The sequence below is a fragment of the Bidens hawaiensis genome, unplaced genomic scaffold (genome assembly GCF_021521415.1).
Source record: "Bidens hawaiensis isolate Kalapana, Puna unplaced genomic scaffold, B.hawaiensis_p1.1 tig00001236_1, whole genome shotgun sequence".
Lineage (NCBI taxonomy): Eukaryota > Viridiplantae > Streptophyta > Magnoliopsida > Asterales > Asteraceae > Bidens > Bidens hawaiensis.
The window spans coordinates 1646856-1666582 of record NW_027491070.1 but is presented as its reverse complement, the minus strand read 5'-3'; the positions used below and the strand labels follow the sequence as shown (position 1 = coordinate 1666582).

Genomic DNA, 19727 nt, shown 5'->3' with positions numbered 1-19727 from the left:
ACAACAATTAATAATAATCATCATCATAGCCTCATAATAATAATAATAATAATAATAATCAGCTAGTGATTCTGAAGACAGCTTTGAAGCATTTCATTTCATCAAACAGCCAGTCAGTCAGTATTTCATTTCGCAAGTCATCAGCCATGATAATAATAATAATAATAATAATAATAATAAGACAAGGGTTGTTGTTGTTGATTATGGGACAAACAGAAGAGAAGAGAAGAGAAGATCATCGGCGGCAGGAGGCGGCAACCACCCTTAGAAACCTTTATTATTATTATTATTATTATTATTCATACCTCCCGCTGCCTCATTTCATTTTGTTGTTGGAGTCATTTGATTTCTTCTGTCTGTAAACCCTAGCTATGGTTTCATGACTGAGCACCTTAAATAGAACAAAAAAAAATGATTTCCTTTTTTTTTTTAATTTATTTATTTATCTGAAAAAACTCATTTTAGACAATGAAATGTTTTGTCCTCGAATTTTTTTAACGGTTTAACGAATCCTTTAGATAGGCTACTGGCTAAATTTATCTAGCCAACGCTCGTGAACACTTGCTGATAGCACGACAATTCGGTGAGATAAAATCCGTTTAGTTCAAGGATTCAACTAGTGAAGACCATATACTCGCCCAGTCTCTCATCATCGCCCTGGTATCTCTGTAACTAAATGATGGAGATCAGAAATCGAATATGGGTCACATGAAACACCAAGTCTCTCCCTTACCACTCCAACATCATCTCATTAACCTCATATTACAATTTTTAATAGTTAATGTGCATATACTTTTTAATTTTATTTTTAAATCTATATTATTGTTTATCACGAGATTGAATTCTTAGAGTTATTAGAAAGACACGTTATTTCACAAACCTATAACACTTCATTTATCTCTCTCTTAAAATCATACTAGCTGGGTGCCCGCACAATACAGCGGGGTATGTACGCAAACATGACATCGAACGCATAACTGTGTTACCGTTTCAGTAAGTGCGTGACTTCACAACAGTATACACGTAACCCGACGATAATATGCTCGTAATGCGGCAATGAAAGCTCAACTGGTGTAAGGTGTTAGTAAGCACGTCAAACGACTGTACGCGCGCAATCAGGTATTTAACACTACATTGAATGAGTGTTGACCAACCACCCGTTCCGCCTGACAATGTTATAACCCGAAATCCGTACTGATTTAACCCCTTTCAACCCGAACTCATCCCGAGACAAACCAAATTAACCTTTTGTGTATCGACCAATTCCAACCTTAACCTTTTAGACCCATGACCCGAATGGCGAACCCGCCCGACCCGTTTTGCCGGTTCTTAATGGTAATCACATAACACATTAAGTTTTTAAAATGAAAAAAATATAGCAATATGATACTCAAAATAAAAACAATAAAATACTCGTTTTTATGGTATAATGTTTTTTAAATAATATTAACGTGTGAAAAAGTTATAAACGTTTAAACGTTATGGGGGTAGTTGGTTTAAAATAAGGGGTATATATGTAACTATTCTATAAATTAACAAAATGTAATTACATTTAAAGGACCAAATTTGTAATTATTATTGAATAATTTAAAAATAACTGTACATTGTTTTTGCTAAAAGACAAAATTGTCAAAAGACAAAATTGTCCCTAAAGTGTCCTAATCATATGCATTGTGATGTGTACTTAAAGCAATAAGTTTGGTATCTCTTAAAATTTAAGAGGTCCCCCACTCATGCTTTATATATAGTATATTCATTCCCAATTAAGCATGTCTTCATTTGCTGGATCAAGACGTTAGGAGCCTTAGTTTCGTTTGAGTTAAAATCAAGACAAGCTTAACTAGTTTAGAGTGAGATGATTAGTGTAAACTTAGTTTTTTGATATGTATCCGGGATGTTTGCTTAGTTTAGTCTAGCAACTTTCTAGTCTAGTTAAATAAAAGTTGGGTGTTAAAAACAATATAAAAAGAACAAATTTTAAGAAAGAATTCCAAAATAATAAAATTTTATGTTTGCCCGTTAAGCTTTTGTCAGACAGACAAACAAACCGTTCACGAATACTTCACCAAACAAAACTTTGTATCCGTGTTCGTTTGTTAAAAATTATGTTAAAGTGCCTCCGCCACACATAGCCTTATTTAAGTTTATATAATCTTAGCCTTTTCTACTATTTTTGTTTTGTTTTTCTTTACATGTGTCAATTGTAATAACTTTTAAAACGTTTGTGATTATTTACTTTTCTCATTTGTTTAAGCACTTTCACTGTTCTTCCTAGCATTACTAGTTTTATCATATGCTTTTTTACCTTTCTACATGATCGTATATGCCATTTTCCCTTTTGCCATTTCTCTTCTTTGGTATCCATATTTGTTTTCTCAATGAATGCAATCTTTATATACTCTGAAAAATGTTTGTCCTTATCTCATTCTCTATAAATTCCTACTTTAAGTGAATCTTATTAGGCTAACTGGTGTGGTTCAGTAAGGAAGCCCATTGGTCTGACGTGGTTGCTTAGGTGACTCTCCTCACGCGAGGGGTCTCCCTAGAACAACCCCTCCCCCCTTTCTGGTCATACATGACTGAGCATAATGACCATCGTCTTTATCGTCACGCAAGTGGTCTCCAAATCAATTTATTTTATTTATATTTCTTTTTTTGTTTTTCAATTCTTTTTATTATGAAATAATGGAATGGTAGAGAATGATGTATTTCCTTGATTGAAGGGTGATGTTAATGATGGAAGGTTGATGTGGCGCAGACGTGACTAATGAGGGGAATGACTTTCATTAGATTCAACATTGTAAACTGAATTATGCCACCTCTACTTGCATAGAGATCTCATCGGCTAATCTCACTAATAGAGTTCTTGACAGTTTAATTTGAACTCTTAACTTTAGTAAAGTTTCTGTTATGAATGGACCAGAAGGATTGGACACAAAAGAGCAACTAATCGCCAAAGATATAAAACTGGTTAAGTAAATACCAGACAAGGGAAGTTGCCCTTCTGTGTCTAATCCTTCATGCCCATTCGTAACAGTTTCGAGCATGTTTTTAGTTCGGACCTTAAACGTTCCATTCAAACTTGTGTTACATATATACAATTAATGTTTTTAAATAAAAGATTGCGTAAACTAATTGAAGAAACACTAAATGACCCCGGCAGATTACGGATAATCTTAGGGTTAAGTAGATGTTTCCCACGAGGGTTAGGTCCGGCAAAGATGGTTATTCTTCTCGACCTGCAAAACAGACACCGTAAGCTCGTCACTGAGAAGGGGGGGGGGGGGGGTTCCTCCTTGTGACCACCCTCCGGCGTGAGAATCAGACTAGATTGCTCTGAATATGTGTATATTGAGAGAAATAGCTAGAGAAGATAAGATAATGATACCGTTCCAGGTGTTTGAGTATTTATAGCCGAAGGTAGGTTTCCAAGCAGGTACGGCCAGCTGTATATAATATTCCTTTTCCACCAACCACGGGCTACGTTCGTGCCACGATGGGAGTTGGTGGGTAGGCAGCGGCTGGTAGTGACATTTTGTACTGGAGCGTGCTCCTCCTCGTACTATTGTCGGTGAGCTGTCACCCTGTGATTGGTTCATGAGCTGCTTTTGTCAGATCTTGTCTATTTGTCCATACCTTGGTAGGTATAGTACAAAAGATCTTCTAGAAGCGTACGGACTGGCTCTTTTGGGCGGGAATATTCCCGCCCTGCTCATTCCTTCAGGTGACATTGCTGAAGTATAAGAGTTAGTGCCTTATGCGTGTAGCCTTACTGTTAGTGCGGGTAGCCTTCCTTCTTGGCTTGTACCCACAGCTGCGGGAACAGGCAGGGTACTGTACCAAGGGAGGCTTAAAAAACGAAAGGTTAACTTATTCAAAACACTTAGAAAATTGCTAAGTTAAACTAAAATATGCATGAGCAAATCATATAATGTTTACAAGGCAAGGCGTACAAAATATTTTTATTCACAATAAAAGTTGTTCAAACATTACAAAATGGCTAGGTATCTACCCGCCTACAAAAAATACAAATCTATCCTAACGGTTGGAAGGAATCTCAAGATTCAAGTCTCGGGACCACTTCCTCCAAACCCACTTGAACCCGCACCATCAGTCGGCTGCGGCGGTTCGAGGAAAGCTTTGAGAACAGCTAGCCCGTCATTAGCGGCAGCAACTTCATTAATCTTCTCCACAACCGGATGCGAGAAGGCAGCATACTGGTTCACAGCTTGGTCATAGGCAGCTTCAGTGTTAACATCGTGTAAAGGAAATCTGGAAGGCGGGATGCCTTTCTCTGCAAATCCTAGACCAAGCAAGAAGCCAGCCTTCTCCCCATCCTCATGAGAAGCGTTGAGGGCTGCGCTCATGGCATCGTCATAAGATGTGTTCGCGAAAATCCGATGCACAACCTACAATAAAAAATATATATAAAAAACTTTTCTAAGTATAAAGAAAAGCGCAAAGCAAAGAAATTATGGAGCTACGCGTACCTGCGGCAACACTTCTCGTAGAAGCCAATCCTTATTAGATAGAGCTTCTTGAAGGGTAGCTTGAGCTTGATCGCGGGCGCGTTCGGCTTCATTCTTGTTGAGGTTGGCAAGTGAAACTCAACGCAAGTCGGGAAATATCGTCTTAGCAATTTTCTAAGTGTTTTGAATAAGTTAACCTTTCGTTTTTTAAGCCTCCCTTGGTAAATACCCTGCCTGTTCCTGCAGCTGTGGGTACAAGCCAAGAAGGAAGGCTACCCGCACTAACAGTAAGGCTACACGCATAAGGCACTAACTCTTATACTTCAGCAATGTCACCTGAAGGGATGAGCAGGGCGGGAATATTCCCGCCCAAAAGAGCCAGTCCGTACGCTTCTAGAAGATCTTTTGTACTATACCTACCAAGGTATGGACAAATAGACAAGATCTGACAAAAGCAGCCCATGAACCAATCACAGGGTGACAGCTCACCGACAATAGTACGAGGAGGAGCACGCTCCAGTACAAAATGTCACTATCAGCCGCTGCCTACCCACCAACTCCCATCGTGGCACGAACGTAGCCCGTGGTTGGTGGAAAAGGAATATTATATACAGCTGGCCGTACCTGCTTGGAAACCTACCTTCGCCTATAAATACTCCAACACCTTGGAACGGTATCATCATCTTATCTTCTCTAGCTATTTCTCTCAATATACACATATTCAGAGCAATCTAGTCTGATTCTCACGCCGGATGGTGGTCACAAGGAGGAACCCCCCCCCCCCCTTCTCAGTGACGAGCTTACGGTGTCTGTTTTGCAGGTCGAGAAGAATAACCATCTTTGCCGGACCTAACCCTCGTGGGAAACATCTACTTAACCCTAAGATTATCCGTAATCTGCCGGGGTCATTTAGTGTTTCTTCACTAATACAAGTCACGCCTCATGTTATAGACTTATAGATAATAAAGTCCACTTCTATACAAAAAGATTGCATAAATCCGATACAAAATGTCTTAATGGTTGCTATCAAGTTGGTATACAAAATAAAAAATAAGAATTATTTTTCAGTAATTTGAATGTTCTCATGTAGGATGGACAAGGAAAGAAAGCTAAGCAATTCATCAACTCAAACAAATAACAAATATTCAAAAGGGTAATTGGTCAATTCACCTCAATGGGGAAGCATGTCTACTAAAGTTATCCTTCTTGGAAACCTTGGAGGCAACCTTAATATCATAGCATCTTCAATCTTAATAGGTAAATGTGTTGCCACAATGGCTATTCCACCTTGGCTCCTATGATCTGCAATCATTTGCTCCAAAAGCCTTACACCTTCATCATCCAAAGCGACCGAAGGCTCGTCAAGAAGCCAAATGGGCCGATCCATAGCCATAACTCTTGCAAGCTGTAACCTTTTTCTTTGGCCCATTGAAAGCATACGGGCCTTCTCGTTGGCCAGTCGCCCCAGGCCCATGAACTCCAAAGCCAGCAAAGACTTACCCATTTTATGTTCAAGGACTTCAAACCATTGAACATTATCAAGAACTGTGAAGTTGTTTTTAATAGCTTCTTTTAATGACAGCCAGTTGAGTTGAAGCTTGTATTGGTGGAAAACGCCTGATTCGGTTATGTCGTGACCGTTCCATAGGATCTCACCGGCTGATGGCTTGGAGAATCCGGCTAGTATGCGTAAGAAGGTTGACTTGCCCGACCCGTTTGCACCTGTGAGCACGAGGGCCCCACCGTCGTGAATGGATATGTTGGTGTGACGTAAGATTTGCTGGGCATTTCTCATGCAAGAAACATTGTTGAGAAGGAGTCGAGGAAGTGGGGGCCCACGTATAGACATGTTTTCTTAGTGGCTCATGCAACCTAACTAATGATCTGCAATGAATAAATCACAGAAGGATAACTTTGTTCAGATCAAAACGGTCCGTTCTAGCAATATTCCATTTAGTTAAGGTCATAACAGGTTTTAAGAAACACAATCAAAACCGAAGATTCTTCATGAACATAACACGATTGCATCAAGATAACAACAAATTTGGTAATTACAAGCTCTGCTCTTATTTTTAATTTCAACCTGTTTACATTATCATGAATGATACCTGCTAAATCAGCCATACTATATGTTTTTCTTGATCTAATGAACTAACAAATTGGCAAGTAACTATATGAACTAAACAATAGAAATGCCACAAGAAGAGAACGATAAATCAAACCATCTATACAACTCTAAATTAACTATACTCATTGTAATCATAAACTGAACACAAAAGTACATTTAGTCATTAAGCTGTATGTAGTGGGGCAACAAACAAGCCAAAATGGGGCTCCTTTTTTTGTGAACACCGCAACACCCCCCCCCCCGGCGACAAAGGGCCGAAACGTGGGGGGAGATGAATTCTTATCGCCTTCATCACCTTTTGTTTTATTATTATTATAATTGTTTGTGTGTGTGATATATAATTATATATACATATGGGGCTACAACACCATTACACCCCTAAAACAAAAACTCATCCTTCGCCCCATTTTGTAGCCCCTCCACTACACATAGCCTTAACAGATAGCGCCCTGCTAAAACAAAATATGACAAGCTAATCTCATCAAGGACATCATTGCATCATAGCAGCTCATTTTTGCAAATTGGTACTGTATAAAATGTCTATCTAAATGTGTGGATGGAAGCCAGGTCATTCAAAAAACAAATTAAAACTTCACAAAAAAACATCAAAAAATGCAGAAACTCAGAACTGACATGTAGTAGCAGCCAAAACAAAACTCGTGATCTTGTTAATTCATGTTGCATTCACAGATTATTCAAATTATGTGTAAATTAAGTATACTATAGCAACAACTTAATATCTATATTTCATGACCACTGTCCTAAAAAGAGAGCTAATCTTAAAGCCGGGTCAGCAGGGCCAATTTTGGACTTTGAAACTACAAGATTTGAGTTCAAAATTTTCATAGGCATTTTATCAAACACTTGGTGTGCATAACTTACACATACAATAAAATAAACACACTCCTAATTTCCTTAACAAAGCTAGCATAATGAATAATGATATACACATTCCACATATCTATTATTTCAAATTACTACTACACTTTCAGCTAACAAATTATTCAGATACATTTATCAAACGGAAACAATGACGTCATAATCATGAAATAGAAGACGGTAAGCAAAACCTTACTGTACGGAATTGAAGCAGTAACAGAGAAGCTGGTGGCGGTACGGCGGAATACGGTGGTGGCGGCGGCGAGCCGGCGGCCGGAAGTTAATCGGAACAGATGGATCAGCAAAGAAGTTACTTAATTTATGTTCAATTTATGAGTTTAGTCCAAATGTTTAAATAGTAGCAAGTGGAGTCCAAAATAGTTTCGGTTTTACTGATTTAGTATGCGTCCTACTTTAACCACTTAGTCGTATGCATTTCGTTTTATAAAAAGTTATGGTTAGTGTTACGCTTATATTACATGTATGTTTTTTGGAAACAGAGTTCCGGTCTTTTGTCAGCGTGTGAGCTGCGATTGAGCTGCGATACTATTGATATAATGTTAGGATTCTGTTAGTCACGGACCATTGGAAACAAATACGTTAAAAGTTAGAACCGTCAGCAACCAATTCATTAATTGGGACCGACAGCGTCCTAAAGGCGATAGTTGAGATTAATAAAAAACCAATATACCTAAAATAAATGACTAGGAACACATGCATATAGATCTAACATAATTTATGGACAAACAGAAAACTAGAAACACAATCAAACCACCTTGTTTTTAAATGGAAAGGTTAAATACCAAACAATATAAATATTTCATCACCACATACAATAAAAACAACTGCAAATCCAAAAGTTATTACACCATAAAAACACATCAAAAACGCGTTTATTACATAATTTAAAAGATAAAAGAAAACAAAATCAAAACCAACAAGATCACCATCTCTCGAAAACGCTTTAATTGTATAGTGATCCCATTTTCCAGCAAGCATATCTTAAACATCCAACAGTCTTCTGGGCCAAAATGCTCGGTTTCCCTGAAATTCTTAACAAAATACGGTCTTGTTGACCACGGGTCAACCCAGCCCAAAAAAGCATCACTATCAACTACTGCAAGTCTGCAACTGCATTATCCACACCCCACAACCAGCTCTACTAAAAGGAAAAAATATTTAGCAGAAAGAAAGAAAATGGCACATTTTCAAGAAACCTTTTTGTGCCACTTAAATCTTTTATTTATTTATTTATTTATTGTGGGGCAACATGCCATAAACGGATGCAGGCGTCTTCGCCAGAGCTCACAACCGTGTTGTTATCAACAAAGGAGACAGCATAGACCCCACCCAAGTTTGCGCCCTTGATGGTTATACGGCTCGCTGCAGGCTTGCTTATATCATAAATAATCACACACGTGTCCAGCGACCCGGTTGCAACCATGGTGTTGTCAGGTGACCAAGCTAAGCTGTTTATACGAGCCGTGTGGTATAACATGTTCTTAAGCTTTATCTGTTAATAAAATAATAATAATTAACATAATTTCAACTCATTTTCTATATTTTCAAAAATAATATTTGATGGCATTACCTCTCGGGTGACCCGATCCCAAACAACAGCTTCTCTATTGGCATCAGCAGAGGCAAGCATAGAAACATCGGAGAATAATGTATAACTGTAATAGCACCTCGATGTTTTTCAAGGACAGCTTCTTCGTTAAGAGTAAGAGACTCACTGTTGACTGAATAAATGTGCAATTTACCATCTTGCCCTCCCACAATGGCTTCAGATCCATCAGGTGCAATTGAACATGCACTCACAGTAAACCCTAGGTCAACGGTTGACAAGACTTGTGTACCGTTAAGGAGGACTACACCTGTCTCGATTGAAATCAATGCAAGTTCATGCTTACGAATAGCAACACTTAAGTCCTTTGGTTGACTTCCGATATCAATAATATTTGCTTCTCCACATCCGTCTCCAGTTAGAGGAATCCTCCAAATCTGAGTATTACATATGATAAGAATGATTGTCGGGTGTGACGGTATATCTTTAACCGTTTTTGGGCACCCGCCAAATGGGTCAAAAGTCAAACCAAAATGTATTTGCAAATGCCTAAAACCTCATAATCTCATAAAACATGTTTGTATTCATATTTTATAGTTATTATATATGAATTTTAGAAAGTCTCACAGATTTAGGCTTGAAAACGAACAAAGCATTCAATGAACCGTTCGAGGGAAGTTCGTTTATGTCCGTTCATACAATAAACGAACTAACATGAACACAATCATTTGTTTATTTAACTAAACGAACAAACATGAGCAAATGTCCCACTCGTTCATTTGCGTTTGCTTATTTTGTTCACTAAGATTCGTTTATAAGCATTCATCTGTTTAAGTTCGTTTAAATATTCATCCAATTTTATTTCTTACTAATATTAGTTTGAAACCATTTTGATTTTTATATTTTGAAACACTTCGTGAAGAAATATATGTTTACTTTAAAAATGTTTGATGTAACGATGATGGTATTCCCGTTTTAACTCGTTTTGGTTTATATTCATGTACATTCATTGTGTTTGTGAACCATTCATTCAGAGTATTATATTAACAAACAAACACAGACATGTACAATTTTCTTAACGGATGAACAAGAAAATCCGTTCGTTTAAGTGTTCCAGTCCGTTCATTTGTTTGGTTAAAGTTAAACGAAGGAACACAACAAGCCCTGTCCGTGTTTTCTTTCGGTTCGTTTACAGGCCTACTTGGATCAACCTGACCCACCCGGACCATAGATTACTAGTTTTCACCTGAACCCGTTTGACCAAGAACTTTCTTACAATGATGGCATCATCAGAGTTCAGACATCAAACATGAAGACCATGAAATGAATTTCATTTTACCTTATTGTCGAATCCTGAAGAAATGATCTCCTGATCAACAGCAACAAGACATTTGATTTGGTTTTTATCCTTTCTTTCTAACTTACCACTGTAACCAACACCTCGAAGCCACTTGAATATTAATCCATCATAACTGCTAGACAGAATAGTCTCGGGGCTGGTTTTAAGCACCACTAGTGAAGTAATATTCTTCATGTGTCCACACAGAACCAATGGTTCTTTATCAAGATCATTTGCAGAATATAAATATATGGTCCCACCAAGAGAAACAGTAACTATATACTCATTTTGCCACAGACATCACAACTAACATATCCTCAACACCACCAGAACCTGGACAAGTTAATGTTTTTGCAATTGTCCCATTAAAATCCTCTGATATATTCCATATTTTAGCAGTCTTGTCAGCTGATACAGTCAGCACCTACAAGGGTAAAATCCTAACTTTGAGCTGAAAGAATACATAAAGATTTAAAACCAACATATATTTTAATTACCTGCTTACTATCAGGACTCCAGCTAACAGCATATATACTACCTTTGTGAGCATCTTCAGATGACAGCTCACCCTTCTTCTCTGCAGTTTTTCCATCATATAGCAGCCCCTGTTTGTCAGAGCTAACAGTGATGAACATGTTGCCATCTGGGGAGAATCTTACACAGTTGACAAAATTTGTGTGATCCCTGCGTGCAAGAATGTTAATGAATAATAATCCAGTCATACAAAATGCAACAACATGCTATGTAGAGGTCAGTTATGAATCAAACCTATGTGACTGTTTGAACTTAAATGGTGGTCCTTCATAGAAGTTGACCAAGAAGTCCTCTCCACACGAGACTATGCGAAACGGTCTTGTTGGCTTGAATGCACAACTTAAAACTCTCCTTGAATGCCCATCAAATTCTCCAACATTGCTTCCAGAATCCCACCTGTTTGAAGATTGCAGAAATGAGTGTACTCCAATGTAGTACAAAAAAATGTCAAATTGTTACATTTATCGCTTGAAAACTTTATGCGTCTGCTAAAGATCATTAAACATATATATTGTGAAATGTAATCAGTGGATCTATGATCTATCTCTAGCACTAAATCTCAAGATTTAGAAATAAGCATGACATATACACCAAAATAAGAACATACACTCTCTAGGTTTCCATAATTTGGGGCATGGGCACAATTTCAAAAATAAATAGCTGTTCACAGATTTTTACACTTACTACATTACATAATTACAAAACTTTAGGTTTACAAAATCTGCAAAACAATAAATTGGGAAAATATAAATTTGAACAGAATATCGTCAAAATATAAAAATAACGCATGTAATAAAAAAACAAAAGGTTCTAAAATGTCATTCAAGCATCGTCAAACATGTTGTGATAAAGATCATGGAAAATATATGTTGTGAAATGTAATTAGTGAGTCTATCTCTAGCACTAATTATCAAGATTTTGAAATAAAAAGACATATACATCAAAACAAGAAGAACCGTACATATAGAACAGACATACACTCTATGTTTCAATAATTTAGGGCATGGACCCAATTTAAAAACTGATTGGCTGTTTGCAGATTTTTGCACCTACTACATTACATGATTACAATACTTCATATAAACAAAATCTGAAAATTTTTAAATTGCGAAAATAGGTGGGTTAATTAAATATTGCCAAATTATAAAACCAATGCGTGCAATTAATCAAAATGTCGTAAATTTTCATTGAGGCATTCATCAAACAAGTTGTGATCAAGAAAACAAACCCACATAAAAACACCTCAGGTTAAAATTGAAAAACACCTACCTTAACTAAATGTTACCAAATTATAAAAATTTGCTTCTAATCAACCGAAAAATCATTAAATTTCATTGAGGCATTTCATCAAACACATTGTGATCAACAAACCAAACCCACATAATAACACTTCAGGTTAAAATTGAAAAACACCTAGCTTAATTAAATATTACCAAATTATCAAAATTTACGTGTAATTAACCGAAAAACCATAATTTTTCATAGACGCATTTCATCAAACACATTGTGATCAAGAAACCAAACCCACATAAAAGCTCTAACAAACGATTTCCCTTTGCCATCACCAGAGGCCACAATCCTCTGGCCATCAGCAGACCACTGCAAATCATCAATCCGACCCGAAAGAACCCGAAACTCATTCTTCAATACAAACCCATTATGTGTCCCCCAGATCCTCATCATCCCGGACACGTCAGCCGATGCGATCCACTCACCGTTGGGTGAGAACCTGGCGACGGTGGTCTGGTATGCGTGTTCGGCGTACACCTGGACCTCTAATGGCCGTTCCAGGTAACGGATGATAACGGATCGGCAGTTGCAGTAGAGAAAGGCGTTGGTTTTGGGGTCGCCGGAGATTAATATTCCGCGGCCGCGTTCGGTTGAGGGAGTGCAGGCGTATGATTCCACGAGATTCGCCATTGATGGTGTTTTGGGATGTGAAATGAAGAATGAATGTTGATGGTAATGTTAATACAAAGGATTGATTGTTGATTATTATTATTATTATTATTATTATTATTATTATTATTTTGCGAAAACAACGTGTGGTGATTAATGTGAGAGAGGTAGTTAAACTATTTATGTTATGTCTTGTGTTTGGGGTGCCTATAATAATAATAATAATAATAATAATAATAATAATAATAGTGTTTTGAATGGTTAACTTAGATTAGAGGTGCACAAAATACATGATTTCGAACATGACTAAGAATCAATTTTTACTCGTATCTGACTCGTGGGTACAATCACTTCCAGGGACGAAGCTTACTTAGGGTCCGGGTGGCCCCGATCCCCCGTTTTTTTTGCGCGGTAGTGTAAATTAACCATTTTTTCATCGGAAAATTTGTTTACGTGGTAGAAATTTACATGTTTTGGACCGAAAATTTGAGCCCGCCCCCTCTAGTTTATAATTTTTTATAATACATCTTGAGTCGGGCCCACCGACGAGCTCGTCCATGTTGCGGCACTGACCAGGTCTTAGATAATTAGATTTCTCTCTTGAATTGGTTCCACCAATACCCGGTCAAAACCTGACTTGACCCGAAATCCAAAAAAAACCCTGAAAACTATCAACTACCTAACCATAATCGGAACGGGTTCCTACCCGACCGATTTTGACTTTTGGTGACCATAAACGGAATCGGTTGCTACCCGGTTCCGTCTAAAAATACCCGGTTTATGCACCTCTAACATAGATTATTGACAAGTCTATATATGTAAATTTTTGATTTAATTTTTGGTGTTACAACTTACACATCACATAAGATGTAGAAAATCAAGAGTTAAATAGAATGGACAATTATTATTCCGTTGCTCGAATGGTCAAAGGAATGGAATGGATAATTATTATTTTATTGTCTTGTTTGATTACAAAGTGAGAATTATATAAATCATTACTTTGTGAGTTTGTGTTATTTGATATGTAGGAAAAGACAAGAAATTAAGTAAAAGTAAAATTGGTGATGGTGGCAAACGGCGGGTGGTGGTGGTAACGATGGCAAATGGTGTGGCGCGTGGAAGCAGTGGTGGTTGGATGTAAAAGTACACAATTTATATAAATATAAAATAAATAAGTTGAATTAAAAAAACAGGTTCATATATAAAAATATATGATGACTCATGTATATAAAGTTTCAAGATGAGTAATGATACAACATAATAATAATAATCCTATTTAAACACACTAGTCACCTTCCTGTATCAAAATTGGTAAAAGAAAACATGCATCTCAGACCATTTTACTGCTGCAACTACATAATGTCCTACACCTCAATGTCTCACTTCACCTGATATAATAATATCTTTTGTGCCAAGCTTTGGCGGCTATTATCGTTACATTTTCCGCACAAAATATACATACACCTTTATAGTAACAAGAAGCGAAACAAAACAAAATAAACGGAAAATGGCTACATTGTTATAAATCTCTCATAAATCTCATACTCGAGTCGATGTATAAAACTTAGCCACTTGTCCAGCGCCGTTTGCGAGCAGGTCGCTCGGGTTTCACATCAGCTTCTGGTCGGGCTTCGGGCTGGGCAGAAGGCAACGGCTCGTTTTCCATCTTTTTAATAGCTAAAGCTTCCTTCTCACTCGGCATAGGAAGTTTAAACCGCTCGCTTCGTTTCTTCAACTTCTCGACAGTGTCCATATGTTTATCTTCTGATGGTTTTGCATCCTCGTCTTTCTCTTCTACCACGGGCTTTAACTTCTCCCGGGTTTCTTGAGGTTTAATGGATTCTTCCGGAAGCTTTGTGGGAGGATCGGTTTCTTTTGTATCGAGACCAAAATCAATCTCTTTGTGGCTCGTCCATCTTTCGAGCTTCGAACGCCCTTTTTTGGATTGCTCGTCATCAGATGAAGCGGTTTCTTTTTCTCTCGGTTTTTTGGAAGATTTTCGGGTTATAAGATTTTGATCGATGGCTCGTTGTTCATTATGGCCTCTCGAGCTCACCTAATTTCACGAAAAGTAAAATATAATATAAAGCTTATACGACTTAAGAATATTTATCTATTATGTTACGAAAATATGGTAATGCTAATTTACGTACCCGGTCACTTTTTTGACTGTTGTGATCTTCTCGATTCCTTCGAGAAGTGGATAACGAATTATGATTAACCGTGTCAATTTCTTTACCCTTTTTTAGGGTTTCTTTATGCTTCTTTTCTTGCATACCATGCATATCTTTATATCCCCTTTCATGCCTTGAAGGCATTCTTTCATCATTATTAATCTTATATTCATGTGCATACACATCATCACGTCCTCGATGCCTAGAAACGGGCTCATTTTCAAACTTTTCCCGTCTACCCAGATCCCAACTCGTTTCCTTAAACTGGTATTCTTTGTTTGAACTTCTAGAGTCTTCTTTCATCCTCGTATGTCCCAACCAAGACTTGTCCTTTTCTCTTTCTCTCGGTCTTTCAACTTTCTCTCGCTGCATATTATCATCACGTTCACGTTTTCGCCTACTGCTACTTTCTCTATGGGAATGCAACGAGTCTTCACGCTTACTCTGCATACCCTCGGGAATAATATGATGACGGGGTTGAGTTTTTAAAACAGGTAGCGTATCTCTATCGTAATCACCCTTCCAACCGCCATTTTCCAACTGTTTTCTTGACCGGTGTTCGTTTTTATCACTTCTTTCGTTTTCTCTAACCTTATGGCTTCTTTTCCTCATGTCATCAAGCCATACTCCTTCAGACTCTCACACTTTTTTTCTATCATAATTCTCAGACTTCGGGTGTGACCGATACCCTTGATTTGATTCCCACTTCATCGCCATTTGGTGCCTTTCTCTCTCTTGTCTTTCATCACGACCCCTCGGTTCCTTCATGGGTTTCCGGAAGCCTCCGCTGTGAATCGAATCCTCTCGGTCTTCGCCTCTTTCAACAGAAGAATGTTCCGCTTGAGTGAAAACTTTTTGTTTCTTCATTTTATGCCTTGCTTTTTCATCTTTGAAAGTATCTTTGTCATTTGCGTTTTCAGCAGTAGCCACATCTTTAGTTGCATCGTTTTGGTCAAAGCTTCGGTCATCGGCACTGCCATGTGTAACCGGAGATGAAGAATGACTCTGCTTACGGTCAACACTTTCGGTTGACTCTTCATTTTGATTATCAGCCAAACGAGGTGATCTGCTGGATGCTGTTCTCTTCATTGGCCTACAATAATAATTGTTAAAATCAATTAGAATTAAAAAAAACGACGAGGCAACTATTACAACACTATCAAGATTTTAAATCCTACCTGTCAACGTGATTATGCGGGACCCGATCTCCTGTAGCTGCCACTTCATGAATGGAACCAACAAACTGTCCTCTCCTACCAGAAGCTTCTCGTTTTCTACCATTGTTATAAGTTTGTGGTTTATCAAGACGATCGGCTTCAGATCCAACTTGATCTTCAATCTCAAGATTTTCTTTAATATCTTCAGCATGCTCTACAACATCAACTTCTTGCGTAGACTCACGTTCTGGAGATGGAGATCTCTGCAAGACAATCTGTTTTTACAAGAAAAAACAAATCAGTTAATGCGAAAAGTGAACACTGGTAAACTGGAAATTAGATTTGACCAATCACCTCAATAATAGCATCGGAATCACGCATTCGCGGTGGTCTTGTGTCTATCGATGGAAGTCGTTCGCCAAATCCAGTTTCCACCTGTATTGCTTTTCCAGTTGGCTGTATTTTCCATAATATCATGTAGTTAGACTTTAATGGCATAATAAAGTGTACATTTTTGTCAAAAACAGCCCATACCAATTGCATTCGAGAATGTACAGATCCAGATCCCTTAGTTAAGTCAATTTGCACATCAGATTTTACAAAGTTGCGGTTTTCAGATGGGATCTCATGACCCGCAGCTGCAGCTAGCTCTGGCGGGAGATCAGGATCATACTCCTAAAACATTAAATAAACAACACATTGTTTATTTGTCATCAATATAATAAGTATGAGCTTTGAATATAAAAGCAATGTATACCTGTTCAGTCCTCCCACTTTCATAAACACGAATCTTACTTTGCATTGTAGCCTCTAGGCGATGTTGTTCCTACAAACAAAAAATGAAGGCAACATTTTGTATTTATAAGTTACATAACACATCCTTTTATCATGTTAAGATTAAGGCTCGGCAAGCTGAAACTTAAACGAGCTGGCTCGAACTCGGCTTTTTAACTTTATCGAGCTATAAAATCAAGCTCGAGCTCGGCTCGTTTAAAGCTAGAGCCAAGCTCAAGCTCATTAGATTTTTTATATTTCTTAGTATTTTTTATTCTTTTTAAAAATTTTGATATATAAACAACAAAAATATAACTTTTAACATCAATTTATATAAAATATATATAGAATTTATAGCATTATTGTCATGTTTTTGTTCTTTTTGTTTTATAATGTTTTAAAGCTCGAGTGACATAAAAGATTGATTATTATTTTTTTCTTACGCTGGTATGCTATTATTATTATTATATATTAAAATTTAGGGTTTAATACAAACAAACCAATGAGCTGAGCCACGAGCCGAGCCAAACCTGGCTCGAGCTCAGATCGTTTAAAAATTGAGCCAAGCCGAGCCCAGCTTGTTTAGATAATTATACTCGAGCTTTTCTCAAGCAGAGCTTTATTCAAGCTATTTTCAAGCGAGCCCGCGGGCCATTAACTTTTTGAACAGCCCTGGTTAAGATCGATAAATGTGCATGAAATTTAATATCACTCACCAGCTGTTTGCAATAATCCTTCCATGTTTCCTCATTCATACCAAAGTTGAAAAAATCTGATACATCAATGCCTTGTAGTCTCCACGGCTTCTCCTCAAAACCATCAATATCTACCTCAAATATAGTCCTGAGACGGTAACAGGAGGTTATCATACTTGGCAAACAACCATAAACCACTTATAGATAATCATCAGCAATATTATTACCAAATGCTAGCAGTATACGGTCATTACTTATGTGAAGGAAGTGCGAAATCGAGTCCACGACCCGCTCCATTGTTGTTCCAAACCGGTACATAACTTTTCTGCATATTGGGTGGAACGTTTTTCATGCCAGCTGGATGCCATTCGCCTCTACCTCGACCCGCAAAAGATAACATACTTCCTGGTGGACGAACTTGACCCGGGGCCCCACCAGGTGCGACAAGACCCGCTCCAGGCATCGGTGCAGCACCAGGTCTCACATACTACACAGTTTCCCAAATAATAAAAAGATTAAACTATATCACTAAGAAACCTCATTAATCATAATCTAAAACATGAGCCGCACAGACGCACGAACGCACGGTCTCGATGGACCATTGTCTAAACGCATAACAAATAACAAAATTTCCATAAAAAAATATTTTTTTTCATTTATCAATAAAAGAAGCCAGTACAACAATATAACCACATTTAATGGTTGCCTGATTTAATCCATGAAACGATACGTAAAAACTAAAAAGCAAGTACATTTACCATCTTTTCACACTATAAACCAATCTAAGATACATCAACGTACACGTCAAGATCAGTAGACGATCACGATACACATATTACATTATCACTGACCTTGAACTGAGAATGAAAGGAATGATACCCAAGATTTCCATATCCCGTCTTCTGCGCAACCGCACCTCCACCGTCACCTTTCCCGGCATCACCTCCCATTATATCTTTCCTCTCTCCGCCTTCCATACCCTGGCCACCATCCTCCCCCCAATCTTGCATATCGTTCGTCGGTAAATGATGATTCGGATCATCGCCCGTAACAATCAACAAATTGTCACCGTCATCGTCATCTTCACCGCCTAAACCGCCGCCACCGTCCATCCCCATCATCCCGGGTCCCGTATCGTCATTCAACACAATCTGCAAATCATCCTCACTATCACTATCATCCCACTCATCCCCTCCTTCCGGTCCTCCACCCGCTCCTTCACCGGGCACTCCGGACGCCGATAACCCGGGAATCAAAAACCCATCTTCCTCCTCCCCAGCTTCCTCAATCCCAAAATTCTCCTCCATCAAATCCTCCTTAATCTTATTATTATTATCATCAGATTCCAAAACCCTAACACTAGATTCATCAATATTATTCAAATTCCCATCTGGGTTCACATCAGACCCACCTAATTTCAAAAACCCAGAACTCTTAGACCCGTACAGAATCTCCTCATCATCGCTGGGAATCCTATCGTTAAGATCAACCGTACGAGCCACCGGAACCACCGGCGGCGGCGGTGGTTGAACCGGATGCGGCTGAAACGGCTGGAGGACATCGGTGTACAGATCTCCAAACTCATCGTCATCTTCCATTAGATCTCAAAACAGCTATATAGATCGTTAGGGTTTGGGTTAATTGATCGTTGAAAAGATGAAATTGGGTGTTAATTCATGGGAATTGATGGAAATGAATGGTTAATTGTGGAGATTGAAGGTTAAAAGGATGTAATTGGTGATGTAGTGGAGTTAGGGTTAGGGTTTGAGTTTGGGTTTGAGTTTTGAGTTTGATCTTTTATGTTGTTTGTAAGTGAATTGTTTTCAGGATTTTATGTTGGAGAAGATGTTTATCTTTTTAACTAGGGTACATTGTTTTATTATTATTATTATTATTATTATTATTATTATTATTATTATATAAACATGTGATGTGTTTTTATATGTTTTTTTTTATAGAAAAGATAGATTTTACTTTGGTTTTATAAAAGAAGGTAGTAACTACCAACTAATAAGTAGTAAGTTACATGATAAAAACGTTTGTGGTTGTTGACCATAACTTATACAGTTATATATCAATAAAAGTGTTATTGATGTGTGATGAAGAGTATAT

At 37.8% G+C, this 19727-nt stretch overlaps 3 pseudogenes across 4 annotated transcripts; all 3 read right to left on the bottom strand.

The window, feature by feature from the left end:
* Window positions 1-5397: 5397 nt before the first annotated feature.
* On the bottom strand, window positions 5398-8004 carry LOC143567337 (ABC transporter I family member 1 pseudogene; annotated as a pseudogene). Of its 2 annotated transcripts, none has more exons than XR_013141398.1 (2): window positions 7668-8004; window positions 5398-6353 (listed from the first exon to the last, which is right to left on the bottom strand). The product of XR_013141398.1 is annotated as an ABC transporter I family member 1 pseudogene, transcript variant X2 (transcript). The 2 variants fall into 2 exon arrangements; XR_013141395.1 differs by having other exon boundaries at window positions 7673-8004.
* A 279-nt stretch (window positions 8005-8283) lies between these two features.
* On the bottom strand, window positions 8284-12857 carry LOC143568641 (actin-interacting protein 1-1-like; annotated as a pseudogene). The gene is made up of 6 exons (XR_013141604.1): window positions 12445-12857; window positions 11151-11312; window positions 10880-11066; window positions 10383-10806; window positions 9068-9480; window positions 8284-8989 (listed from the first exon to the last, which is right to left on the bottom strand). The product of XR_013141604.1 is annotated as an actin-interacting protein 1-1-like (transcript).
* Window positions 12858-14209: 1352 nt separating this feature from the next.
* LOC143568632 (FIP1[V]-like protein) lies at window positions 14210-19486 on the bottom strand (annotated as a pseudogene). The gene is made up of 9 exons (XR_013141603.1): window positions 18467-19486; window positions 17870-18102; window positions 17637-17763; window positions 16904-16972; window positions 16681-16821; window positions 16501-16602; window positions 16168-16421; window positions 14969-16082; window positions 14210-14871 (listed from the first exon to the last, which is right to left on the bottom strand). The product of XR_013141603.1 is annotated as an FIP1[V]-like protein (transcript).
* Window positions 19487-19727: the final 241 nt, after the last annotated feature.